Here is a 14,303-nt window from a genome sequence, read left to right as displayed (position 1 = left end):
ATGTGGATAAATAGGTTTCACTTGATGTTTAGATTAAGAAAATGAAATTGGTTGTGTTTTAAACAATGTAAAATGGAAATCCTGAAAATTATCAAAAGTATACCAGGACAATGATCTTACTAGCAACGGTTAATTTAAAATCATTTTCACATGCAAAAAGAAGACCTCATATTTCATTTTTCACATTTTAAACATTTAGAATTTACTGAAAATGCATTTCAATAGAAAAATAGAAAAGTAATAATTCCACTAATATTTCTATCATCTAATGTTCTATTACACACATTAAAATATGTAAGCAGCATGTAATTAGGAATACAAGAGAACAAAAGTGATCTTCTTTTCCAATCAATAGTGTCACTTTTAGTTAGCTATAAAAAAATACATAGGTAGTTATTTGATGAATTTGAATAATGCAAAGAGAGAGAGTGAGAAGACAACTGGAAAGCACTGTCAATAATTCAAAATATGACCCAGTATCATTAGCAAATTCTCTGGGCTGCAGATTCTGAGGTTTCAGAGCTGGAAATAATTTTAGAAATCATTGAATCCAACTACTTCATTTTCCAAATAAGGAAAATGAAGCCCCAACAGATGGACTGCTTTGTCCAACGTAACGAATGTAGTAAGAAGGAGACCCAGGACTGAAATCCAGCTTTTCTGACTCATGATCAAGTACTCTTTCCCTCAGATGGCATTGGAGATAGATTGCTGGCCAGCCATCAAATTGGTCAGAATTCAAATCTGGCTTCAGACATATGCTAATTTTGTGATCCTGTGTTGGTCACTTAACCTCTGTCTGCCTCAGTTTTGTCACCTGTAAACTATGTATGTATGTAAACTGTGAGAAGTACTGACACCTACCTCCCAGGGTTGCTGAGATGATCAAATAAGACAATATTCATAAAATGCTTAGCAGAGTGTCTGACACTTTGTAGGCACTTAGTAAAGCTTTCTGCTTTCTTCCCTCACACCATGCTGACTCCTCACAGTTCATATGGAAAATGAGGCAATTGGATAATGTCATAATTCATAATGTCAAAAATTCTACAAATTTGTGATCTAAGAAAATTATACTTAAGACACTAAAGGTGATTCTACCTGATTCACATATACTCTTTGTTGAAATATCTGATAATTATTTCAATTTAAGAATAAGTCCTATATTACTATTCCAATCTTAGAAGGTCATTTAAGTCCATTACATTTTCTGCCTAACAAGACCAAATTCAAATTATTTTGTGGGAATCAGTCAAATGGAAGCAACAGGGTGAGTAACTACATACTGAATTTGGTATGTGGAGAAAAACCACTTTGGACACTCTGACCTCAAAGCAGATATTTTGGTTTTCAGTCATCTAGTCACACAGGTCAAATTCATTAAATAATTTCAATCTTTCTCTTTCACTTTAGAGAGAGGTTATAGTAGGATTTTGTAGTTTCACTACTGTGATGAATAATTATGCAAAATAGCTCACATTTGCATGGTAACAATCCTCTGAATTATGTAGCATAAGGATTATTATTTCCATTTTAGAGATGAGAAATGGAAGCTCAAAGAGTTTAAAGAAAATGTGCACATGCCCATAGCTTATAAGTGACAGAAGCAACTCAAACTCAGTTCTTCTGACTCTAAGATCATTGCCCTTGCCAAGACTCTTTCCATAAAAGTGAAATAAAAAATGTTTTTATGTTACCCACAATTTATGTTGCCTTCATAGTGACAGTAAAACTAAAAGCAAAAGTTATCCCATTATTTTTAAATGTGATTGAGAAGAAAATATTTTGTGTGAAAAGAGGAATATTCCATAACAATCATTTTACCAAAAATTTTATTGTACAAACAAATCTTTGATTAAATTAAAATAAATAGAAATTGAACTTTCAAAAAATTTTAAAGAATTCTGTTCATTATTTGCAGTAACTTAACAATAGCAAAATTCTGCTTGTATCAAGGAATTAGCAAGTTGATTATGTGATGAAGAAGTATGTGGATAATTCTGAGTTTAAATTCTGTTTTTTTAATTGAGGGATTTAAATGGATAACTATCTTCAGTTTTCCAATCTTCATTGAACTTGGGATTGATGGACAATATCTGGTATCTCTATAATAATGATATAGTTCACTGTATGGTTTACTCATTCAAAAAAACCAACCAAGTATATAACCCTAACAAATAATAAAACTGTTTATAATCTATTCTGTTGATGGATAGTCTCTCCCAATCTCTCTGTTGTTGTTCATTTCAGCAGAGTTAAATGTTTATGGTATCATTTTAAACATCAATAAATTCAGGAATGTTTTTCAACTGATATAGCATTCTCTTTCCTGATACTGTTATGCATCATGATAAAGACAAAATCTTATTCATATAATTCCAGGTATAAGAAGTATTTATAAGTGTGAAAACAAAACATCAGATTCATGTAATTTTTATAAGTAGGACAAAAACAAATAACCCAAGGTGTGTGCATGTGTGTATGTGTGTGTGTGTGTGAGTGTATGTCTGTATATGTATGTATATATTATACATTATATGTATGTGTCTGTGTGTGTGTACACACGCACACAGACACATACACAATTTATTTTTGATAAAAATTCAAATTCAGTTGTTTCCTTTTTGCTTCCTACTAGCAATCATATTTTGGTTATTTTTCTTTTATCCTTGACATTTTAATAGAATAAATATTTGAAATTTGGAGCATTCTTAGAGGCTATCTAGTTCAATCTTCTCATTTGCAGATAAGGAAACTGAGACCCTGAGTAGTTAGATGCATTGTTCACATTTAGTCCTTTAAAGTAAAGCTGGGGTAATAATATCTCCAGAAAAATGTGAAACTTCTATACCCCATAATGACAATTTTATTGCTTAATATTTATAATATATAAAAGGTGAGCAATGCTGAGTGTAATGGAATGTTCACTCACCTGGGTGTCATTAGATTTGGGTTTTAGTCCTGTCTCTGCTTCTTATTAGACATGTTACCATAGGCCTCTCCAATGCTTAGTTTCCTGACATTGTACATATGGGTGTGGGCACTGGTATTGCCACCCTCACATGAGCAAAGCACTTTGCAAACTGCAAACCGTATGAGATTGAACTGTCAATCCTTTATATCAGTGGTTTACTTCCTTCTACCTAACTCTACATCTTCCACTAAATTGATGCAAATAAGAAACAAAGAAAAAATAAATAAAATAAGTTTCTATCTGTTTTCAGCAGCCAGTCCTATTCTGATTGCAGAAACATTGAAAGCCTACCCAAATAGAACAATTTAAACTAAGTACAATTCATCGCTGGACCAAAAGATCATAGCAACCAAGCATCTGTCACCTCTATTTGGTCATCCAGATTAAAAACAAAAGAAAAAAAATCCTAAAAGCCAAATGTAAATTAGTAATGAGTTTGAAATGCAGAAGAAAGATTTATTAAATTTATTTTAAATACTCAGTTCCTTCAACTGATTCAATTTAAGGCAATTGATTTATTTTTTTCTAACATGAATGTCAGGAAAAGGTCAGTGTTTGAAGGATCATGCTTTTAAAGGCACTTATATCAAAAATATGAAACTTTTTAATCAGTTTGATATCAGAAAATGAAGAGTTGATTTTAAAGAGACATTAAACAATAATATATTTTACCCAGGGAAATTATTTTTAATCTTATGTCAAGCACATAGAGTTTTGGTTTCTTCCAGAAAAAAAGTATCATCCTTTAAAAAGAAAATTACTCTGTCATGTTTGACTCAGTACATTGAGAGAAAAAAATATGGAAATGGATTCATTTCATTCATATTTTGGGGAATGTGATGGAGCATACTTAGATATATTAATCATTTCTAGCCCAGGTAAATGGTAGAGAAATTTCACCAGTAAGATAGCTAACCAGACAACTGACCATGGGCTTTTGATACATTAGGTGAGCTACACGTGGAGCTAGTTAGTTTGGTAAGTCATACTAACTCGATTAGATATTTAATCAGTATTGTACCCATCAAATGACTGGAAAGTTAACATAGCTTTAAAAAGTGTAACTGCCTGCCAAGTACCTTCTATAGTAGTGAATCTGGAATATTCAATATTAATTATAAAACAGGACCTCCAACAGTATGTCAATTTTCTTGTTTTAGTTTTAATTGAACCCTTGAAATGTGACTTTAAGATAAATCATTTTGTATCTTTTAATGTAAGGTTGATAATAAATTTTCCTAGGTCACTGTGAAAATGAAAAATTGGAATGTGCAAATAAGTAAGCTTTCTACAATGAAAATAAGTATATGATCTAGAGATTCAAGCAAAAGCAAAAGATTTCCTCAAAGTCCTTTGGAAATTTTAACCTGCTTTACCTTTGAACATCAAGGCACAGAAGGTCACTTCTATTAAGGAATGAATTGCAAACTTGAAAAATTAAGTAATGAATATGTTTTTACTCTACTATATAACTCATATAAAAGTTAGGATTTGAGGTTTTACATTTAATTTCTTAATTATACAATCATTAATACCATGGACATTACAGCTAATCTTTGGAATATGCATTTTAAATGAGCCCTGAGCCACTCCTATTCTATAATTATATGCATATGGCAAGTATGATGGCATGATTTCAAAAAGTCCCAAAGACAAGCCTAACCATAATTCTAACTCAACAACACACCTCTGCAGTGGTGCCTTCAGGTTAAACAATTGTCACTAAAAAGTCTCTTGGGAAGAATCATCTGGGAATAGTTTTGTCAGAGAAGTTCAAGACAAACTGTCCTGGGGTAGTATGAGAAATCATTGGACTAAGCAGAGAGCCAAGAAACTCAATTTCTGATCCCAACATTTCTTTTGGCTCTGTGGCTATGGATAAATAACAACCTATCTGGGTTTTGTTTTCATAATTTAAAAAGAGGCAAATGATTTTTAAAATATATAACCCCTGATTCTCAATAATTCTTCATCTCTGAATAAAGTTCAAGGTCATTATCTGGAACTATTAGGTGCCATTTAATTCAGAAGATATCCAGATTTTTGTAGTTGTATTTATTCTGTATACCAGCCAAGTAAATTGTTTTAAGTCATGGTTACTTTTGGTCTGCCAGATACTGGCACTATCCTGCAATAAACCTTACAAAGTCTTCATATCCTGATATGAAATGTTATATTTCAAAATGAGAGATGGTAGTCAAAGGTCTTCTGATACTAGTGATCACCTTATTTGAAATCATAAAGTCCTTTGGTTTGGTCTGTAAGTACAATACTAGTGATATGTGGAAGAGTTTCTTCATGTTTTTATTTGTCTGTTTTTAATTTGATGGTTTCTTCTCTAGGCTCTAGAAAATACTAAAATCTGTTAAAGTCAAGAAGGCATCATCTGAATCTCCTTTTCATTTTGCTGGGACATAACATAATCATCTTCAGCTTTTCTTTTTGAAAGTTCACAGGAAGAATCCAATATTTCAAGCAAAATAACTCAAGCTCATTGGGTACTTAAAACTGATTCTCATAACAAATTACCTTGTGTGGTTATGCTATTTAAAATGATTCTATCATTTTTTTTTCTATTCAAAAAATTATAATAGGACTTTTCACATATCTTGTATAGCATGATTTTGGCATATACAGATCTGCTTGTAAAATTTAACTATTTGAAATCTGATTCATAAGTATAAATTTTTGTTATTTTTCACTCAATCCAGTTGTGTGCAACTCTTTGTGACCTTATGGACCATACTATTTGTAGGGTTTTCCTGGCAAAGATATTTTAGATGTTTGCCATTTCTTTCTCCAAGTATTAAATGGACAAATGCAAAAACCCTAAAAGTTTTAGGTCCTCCAGCCCCAGCTCTACAATACATGTGGTTCATAAATCACAGAGATGTTATTTCATTATGTTTCCCATATAGTCTAATATAGTAGTGATTCCCAATTCTTTTTTTCCAGTTACTTTTCAATTTCTGGGGAAGGGGTATTCTCTTCATTTTGCCTCACACTTTTAGAACCATTCATCTATTTGTCCAGAGATTTGTCAAATTACACTCTCTACCTCCAACCACACTATATACAGACATCTCAGTCACCCTCTTTTCTTGGAGGAGGAGAAATATTTCCCCATTTAAGCTGTAAGCTCCTTCAGGGCATCATTTACATCTTGTGCTGTGTTGTTTCTAAAGTCTACACCAAAAATCTTGCCCCTGACTCTCATTAAACTGGTATTAGTATCTTGCTTCCATCTTAATTTTGTATCTTAATCATTAGTTCCTCTCATACTGCTCTGCATACAATATATGTTTAATGTTTGTTGAATGAAAAATATAGAAAACCAAATAACAAAATTAAGTTTTCTTTCACTTACATTTTCTATTTATTTTTGCTTAGGGTTTAAAAAATGCATCACTTTCTCTGAATTTTGAAATGAGGTGAATCAATAATACTCTTATCAATGCAGTCAATAATCGTGGTTCCACAGGGGTGATACTACATATCACCACATGGATTGACAGAGATATGATGGACTCGAGATGAAAAATAAGACCCACATTTTCAGACACTGTCTCTATGGGTATTAACTTTGCTTATTTATGCAATTTGTTCAAGGAATTTATTCTTAACTATTTTTCCTTTTTTCCCCTAATGGGGAAAGAATTGGAAGGTAAAGGCAGGATAGAGATAGGATAGAAAAAAGAGGGTCATCGATTTTTTAATGAAGGGAACAGAAGGAGAGATAGAAAGAAACACAGACAAGTAGGCTGGCTTTGGAGACTGTAAGTACATCTTGTATACTTTAAAAGAAAAACAAATATTGTAGTAGAAGTTTTGTATTTTCATATACAATACTCTTTTCCTGTGATGTATCAACAATCTGACTAGCAGCTGCTGTGAAGGTGTAAAACCAACAATAACCAGCTCACAGAACACTGCAAGCCCAGGTTCCTTTGATCTGCTTTATTAAGGAAAGCAACATTAAAGCGTTAACAATCTTACTTTAATCCAGTATACAAATATCATATACTTAGTTCAGGAGAAAAGACCAGCAGCCTGAATTACAGACCAAATACAATTCATAGCTAAGTTATCAACATCTGAGTCTTCAGCCGGGGAGCTCATTACAAAGGTTGGCCCAGAGTCACACGCCACTCCTGCTGTGGCTCAGAGCTCCAAGAGAGAGCACTAACCTGTGTGCTTATATATCCTGTTCAGGGCCCCGAGGGCCCAACCTCACCCAGGCTGGGCATGGAAAAGTTCCTCACCCCCAATATCACATCAGATATAAATCAATCAATGACTCCCAATTGTCTCAGTGCTGAGAAATACAAAAACATCCCACTTTATCTACCCCACTCAAACAAAGGCCAGAATCATTAAAGGTCAACAGCAAAAAGGTCCCACCTTAATTACTATTACAGATGTATATAGGACAAAAATTAATTTTTAAAAACTAAAACATCCAGAGTGATGTGGTTCTTTAGAAAAGAGTTTTTGAGAATATATTTCTATTTAGATCTTGAAGGGAGCAAAGCTTGTTGCTTAGTGGATAGGAGTGAGGACAACATCCTGATCATTCAGAAGCAATGACAATAGTGATGAAATGAAGTTGGGATGTTTATGATTGAGAGAAAAGCTAATAAAAGGCCTTATATAATAAAGTTTATAATCAAGAGTTAGACACAGTGGTGCTAATCATGATTGAAGATCCCCCCCCCCCCTATTTAATAGACCTCAGGTGGAGCTAGTTAAGGGAAGCTTGATTAAGCAAGGCTTGTTTGTAGGCAGGCCCACACCCTTTTGCTACTAGGTGCTAAGCTCCAGAGTTAGACAATGTGGTGCTAATCATGATTGAAGATCTTCCCTTGCCCATTTAATAGGCCTCAGGTGGAGCTAGCTAAGGGAAGCTTGATTAGGCAAGGTTTGTTGGCAGTTCTACACCCTTTTGCTACTAGGTACTAAGCTCCAGGCCCACACTCTTTGCTAAGTAGGTGCTAGGCCCCAGGGCCCCAAACAAGGTATACACACCCTGTGGGTCACCATTAAGCTCACACTATGCAGCTGCAAAGACTAGAGAGTTGTGAGAAGAAGATGCAGAGTAGAGAGAGATGTGAGAGATGAAGAACTGGAAGAGATAGAGAGAGAGAAAAATGCAAGGGCTCTGAGAACTCTGAGTTTGTGGGAGGAGAGGATGCAGGCAAGCAGACAGTTAGGATTCATGACTGTTTATGGGAAGGCCCTAGCAGAAGGGAAGGTTACAGGATGGCTTGGCTCTTTGCTGTGATACTGTGTTTTAATCTCCTTGCTGCTACATTGAGGTGGACTTACTGGTTTTGGAATACAATTACCGCTATATGGAATTAGGGTTATGGGTCCTGGGATTTGATCCCCTGGTGTCTGAATAAATATTTTACTTCCTCTGCCTTCTATAAAGAGAGTCTCTTATACTTTGCGATTCTGAACTATACCGACATATTCATGGTCACCATTAATATCATGAATCTTGCCTTACTGATACAGACAATATGAGGAACTACAGAATATCTAAGCTGCATAATACAAGTCACATTTAAAGAGGACTAATCTGGTTATGACATGTAGATTGAAATAGAGAGATACCCACCTCTTCCGCTAGAGCTTCCTTTCTTCCAACCTTCTTTATGATAGTTGAGATATCCTGGGGTATTGAAATGAGTGTTGGACTGAGTTTCAAAAGAAATCTAGATTTTACTCCTGCCTTCAACTATTATTATATTGTGACTACAAACAAGTCACTGTACACTTCTGAGCCTCAGAATCCTCAACCATAAATTTGACATAATAATACCAATAATACTAAAATGAAAGGATTAGAAAATTTAGAGAATGAAAAGTCCTTTATAAATAGTAGCTATTATAACTGACTGTTGACAATTTCAATTAAATTCCACAACAATTCAAGGTATTAACTCCCTTCTATGTGCAAAACACAATATTACCAGGAATACAATGACAAAAATGAAACAATACCTAATTTCAAGAAGCTTACATCCTACTAGGGCAATACTACAACTTACACAGCAGAGTAAATGCAAAGCATCAGCAAAACACTCTCACTATAAATGTTATTAGGTGTTAGAATACACTGTCATGGCTACAAAGAATTTCTTAAAGTGTTCCATTGCTCTGTGTTTCTGTGCTAAGCAGAATACAAAGATATAGTTCATAGTTCAGTCCCTGAAGAAGCTTAAAAAGTAGTACCCATAATTAATTGAAAAGATTATTGCAAAAGTGGGCATCTCAAATAAGATAAATATATCAAGGAGGAGAAACCAAAATGTTCCACATTCCATAGACTACTAGGGCTAAAAGAGACCTTAACTATGCTATGGTTTGAACTTTGATTTTATACATGAGAAAATTCACAAAACACAAGTGATTATTCAACATCATACAACTATCAAATTTCAAAGACAAGATGAGACACTGCCGGTTTTTTCATTCCTTAGGTGGGATTCTAAACTGAAGCATGTTACTGATTTCTTTACGAATGAATGGCACAAATAAAAGAGAATTTGAGTATAGAAGCAAATAAACAAAGGGTTGATTATTTCTGTTAGAGTAAATAAACTCAAGCCACCGTAGAGAGTGAGTTTAGAGTTATACTACTGTTTGCTCCTTTAAAAGGCATAAATAGTCTCTGGATAGATTTAGTATTATAGTTGTGCCACAAGCTCTGTTAACCAGCTTCAGCCCCAGAATCCTCTATTATTTGCCCAATAATACAAAGGAATAACAATCGTTCATTGCAAGCTACTTCCCCATTTATTAAGCTTAGATGATGATCTCATCATGCTAGGGCTCAGACACATTTCATCGTGATCCAAGTACCTAAACTATTGGGACAGGTTGGTCAATTTTCATGATAAAGGGTCTTGGGTTTCTAAGGACTTTCACCATATCTCATGCTATAGGAATGTTTTCTCTTCCATATATGTCAACTACTAGCACCTAGTATTTCCTGATTCTTCTCCCTACCTCCCTAAAGCTGATATGATCTCACTCTCCCTGATTGTTCATGCTACTATCTTTGTTCTCTTTTATGTACATTTTCCACTCTAACTTCCATTATAATTATTTCTACAAGTCGTATTGTCTAGATAAACTGTAAGCTCCTAAAGAACAGGGGCTTTGTTGTTTAACATCTTTTTATTCCCTGTACCTAGTACAGAATATTTACAATTGTAGGTAAATAAAAAAAAGTTTGCTCACCTTATTCTTTCTATCAGGAAAACTATCAAAAGTACATGTTACGTTAGAGGTAAAATGCCCAACTTATCACTGGAATAGTCCAGACTTTTGTAAAGACAACTCAAAATTTATTACTGTCATCTATCTAAAAGGAAAAAATGTATATCATAAGAGAGAAAAAAGTGGCACCCTCTTCCTAGCTTCATCTCTCCATTCTTATTTTAAATGCAAAGCAAATAAACTGTTAATAATGGCTAAAAGAGATGGGATTTAGGTTGAAACTGGGTTGTAGTTACAGCATATACTATGTGTGTATAGTATACTATAATCTATGCTTTCAAGACTATTTTATCCTTACAACAATGTTGTGAAGTTTGCATTATTATCCCTGTATTACAGATGATGATAATGGGTGTTTAACAGATTCAGTGACTTGTTTAAAATGAAACAATTAATAAGTATGGAGTTAGAACTCACACCTATGTCTTCTAACTCTGGATTTAATCCTCATTTCATTATAACATGCTTCTTCCATACATAGTCTGACATATACAACTGAGCAAGTAATTACCTTGGTTAGGAACATCGGCTTTCGTTCATAATTGGTATTGATAGATTTAGTCTTATAGGTCATTTCGATGGGGACTGCTTTGCATTGAGATTAGTATTGCACCTTACTATTTAACATACTATCCAGGAAAAAAAATAGGTCATAGCAGCTACAAATATACAGAACTAATCAAATGCCAGTAATCTCAGCAAATGCCATTATTCTACAGCATTCTAGGACAGGCTGTGTAATAAAGTAGAAAGTAGCTTAGACTGAGAACCAGGAGACCTGACCCTACTCTCCACAGCCACTTTGGGAAAGTTACCTAGGTCTCAATTTTCTGAGGAGTATGGCTAGTTGATCACTAAGGTCCCTCCACTTCCACCATGGTATAAATCTATAGATTTAAAGTTATTGCTGAATTCGCATACCAAAAAATGGAAATAACAGCTAACATTTAAACAGATATTTAAAGTTAATTAAATAGATATTTAAAAAACTTGCAAAGTTCTTCTTCTTCTTCTTCTTCTTCTTCTTCTTCTTCTTCTTCTTCTTCTTCTTCTTCTTCTTCTTCTTCTTCTTTTTCTTGCTCTTCTTGTTCTTTTTCTTCTTCTTCATGTTGCTGGACAGACTCAGATACAATGAAAGGAAAAAAGGTAGACCTTTTGGAACTTCCTTCAGACTGTGATGTGGTCATTATAACCAGCAGCTTCAGTCGTGTTCTCTGGTTCAAGATGCCTGTAGAGGCCAGATGGCCCATTTTGACCTCTTTCTGTTCTGCCACAGGCAAGCATCCTTTCATTTCCTCCTTTTATTCATTCAACCTGTGTCATTAATTCTTACCTATTCAGCTTAGGTCCTGACTGAGTCTGGGGACATTATCTGTCCACTGCTGCTATTTCTCAGCTCTTAGAGTTTTTTCTTGGTCTGCCCTTTCTTAGGCTGTATATTCTACTTTAAAAAGCCTCAGTGTGACTCAATTCTTCTTTCTGGCTCAGAGACAGATGGGTACAATCCAAAATGTTCTCAGGATAGAGAAGGAATGATTGTCCCTCTGAACTATCTCAAAATGTCATCCAGTTATCACATTTTTATTAATTTGTATAAGAGGTGGACTATAACATACCAATCTAGTTTTCAAGAGACCTGGGTTCAATTCTTGGATGTGCAAAAGCTATTATTAGTGACACTTTGGAGAAGTCATCGAATGTTTCTGTGATTCTGAGTCTTCATCTGTAAAATGAGGTACTAACGTAATTCTAGAATGTGCTCCTGTTTAAATATTTTATGATTGAATGATCAACTTCCAATTCACAATTGAACCAGGGAGTAATTACTATATCATATGGTGGAGGTAGTTTTCTATTTGGACTTGGTGTGTAAATTGATTTTAAACTTAAGTAAAAATTCTAATGTCCCCTATTCATTCTTTGTCCCAAATTAAATCCTTATTTTGGAAAGACTTTCAATTTGTGTTTTCAAATTCATGATATTTTTTCTACTATTTTATCATGCAGCAAGCATTTTCGATCTTTTTAGGTGGAAAATACTCTGTATTTGAAAGAATGAACAAAAATCCAATTGAATTCGAAATTGATTTTTTTCATCTTTACTCTTGTACTGTTGAAGATTGAAAAAAACTGGGACATACTTCTATGTTATTATAATCCAATACCATTAATGTTAGAAAACAATGCCACTTTGTATTATAAATCGCACATTTAAAAAGTCAAGTTATTTTCCAAACTACATTTTTCTCTTTAGAGAAAGTGACTAGAAAAGAATTAAAAAGAGATGTAAACCCTAGATTCTCTGGTCCAGGAGTTTTTATCCCTTTTTTGGTATCTGAACAGCTTTGGCAGGTTGGTAAAGCCTATGGACCTTGTCTCAGAACAATGTTTCTAAAATGAATAAAATAAAATATATAGAATTACAATCTCATTCAAATAAAATAATGAAAGTAAAGTTTATTCACATCAGATGCTTATTTATAGAAAATGCCATTCATATCCCTTTCATTTTGTAGCAGACACAAATACTTCACTAATACTTAAAATTCTCATGTCCCTACAACAAAATTATTTTCCCCTTTGCAAAATGCCAACAAGACTCACAAAGAAGGTTTTATATTAAATTTTAGTGGGCTGTAAGTAAGAAGTACAAGATAAGGTCTTATGAGAAGAAGCTATGATACATTACTATCATCACTTACATTTAGGTATTACTATACAAATGAGTACGCTTGCAAATAAATTTTATGATTCCTGAGAATGAAATGTTTCATATAGTGTTAATTAAATGTTATTTCAGCACAGATTAACACTATTGATACACAGCATCACAAATATTTAGTTTTCATGAGATCTTTAATGAAATGACATATCTGTATGCAATACAATGTTCTGTGACCAAATTATCTGGAGATGAGATAATGTAGTCCCATAATAAAATATCTAACGTGAAATGTCTGGATTTTTTTAAAATGTTCTGATCAAACCAGATAAACTGACACAGTTTCACAATTCCAGGGACCTAATGTTAAATTGGTCTTTTCAACTTTTCCCTTCGGACTTTCCATCTTTTATAAACCATTGGCAAACCATGAAGAAAATGAAAAATTGTTAAAGACCAGTTGGGTTAAGATTCAATTTTCTAGCATTTTGTACCCAAAATAACATAAGTAATCATTCTCTCTGCTTCAGTCTTTCTTAATGGGTAGTTCTAAGGTTTTCCTTAAGATTACTGTTTGCTTTAATTATCCCATGTTTCAAATACAGGCCCTGAAACCCTATAGCAACTTGAGATAAATAAAACTCTTCCCTATTTTCAACAGCACTAAAAATGGAGTTAAAAGAGAAATAAATTTAATTGAAGATTAGGTGAGGGAAAAGTTATTACTTTTCATGCATGCTATATTCCAGACCAGGAATGGGGAACCTGCAGTCTTGAGGCCACATTAAGCCTTCTAGGTCCTTGGGTGCAGCTTTTTGACTGAGTCCAAGTTTTACAGAATAAATCCTTCAGGAGATTTGTTCTGCAAAATTTGGATTCAGTCAAAGGACTGCACTTGAGGGTCTAGAGAGTGCCATGTGGTTTCAAGTCTTCAGGTTCCCCACTCCTGTTCCATACAAACTGGACTAATCACTGCATTTTGACTTCATATCACTCTCCTTTTTCAATTACATAAGTTGTCCCTCATGTTTTGAATACCACCCTGTCCTCCTACTTATTTACAATTTTCATAATCTTTGTCATCCAACAAGACTCTACCCACGTGGTAGATTCATTATGTAGCCTTCTCTGATCACCTCTGCTCCACTTCCAGCTATTATTGCATTCTCCCTTCTCAAATTATCTTATAATTCCCTATGTTTGTATAGAGTATTCCCCCATAGCAAAATGTAAGTTTCTTGAATGACAACTTCATTTTGTCTTTGTATCTCTGGTACCAAACTCCATAGCCTATATGTCAACATGCTTATTGAATGATACAGATTCCTAATCATTTGGGATTTCATAATAAAAGGCATTTATTATTTATGTTAAATAGAA

The sequence above is a fragment of the Trichosurus vulpecula genome, chromosome 1 (genome assembly GCF_011100635.1).
Source record: "Trichosurus vulpecula isolate mTriVul1 chromosome 1, mTriVul1.pri, whole genome shotgun sequence".
Classification (NCBI taxonomy): domain Eukaryota; kingdom Metazoa; phylum Chordata; class Mammalia; order Diprotodontia; family Phalangeridae; genus Trichosurus; species Trichosurus vulpecula.
The sequence above is the reverse complement of the archived record's forward strand: the minus strand, read 5'-3'. Positions refer to the sequence as shown.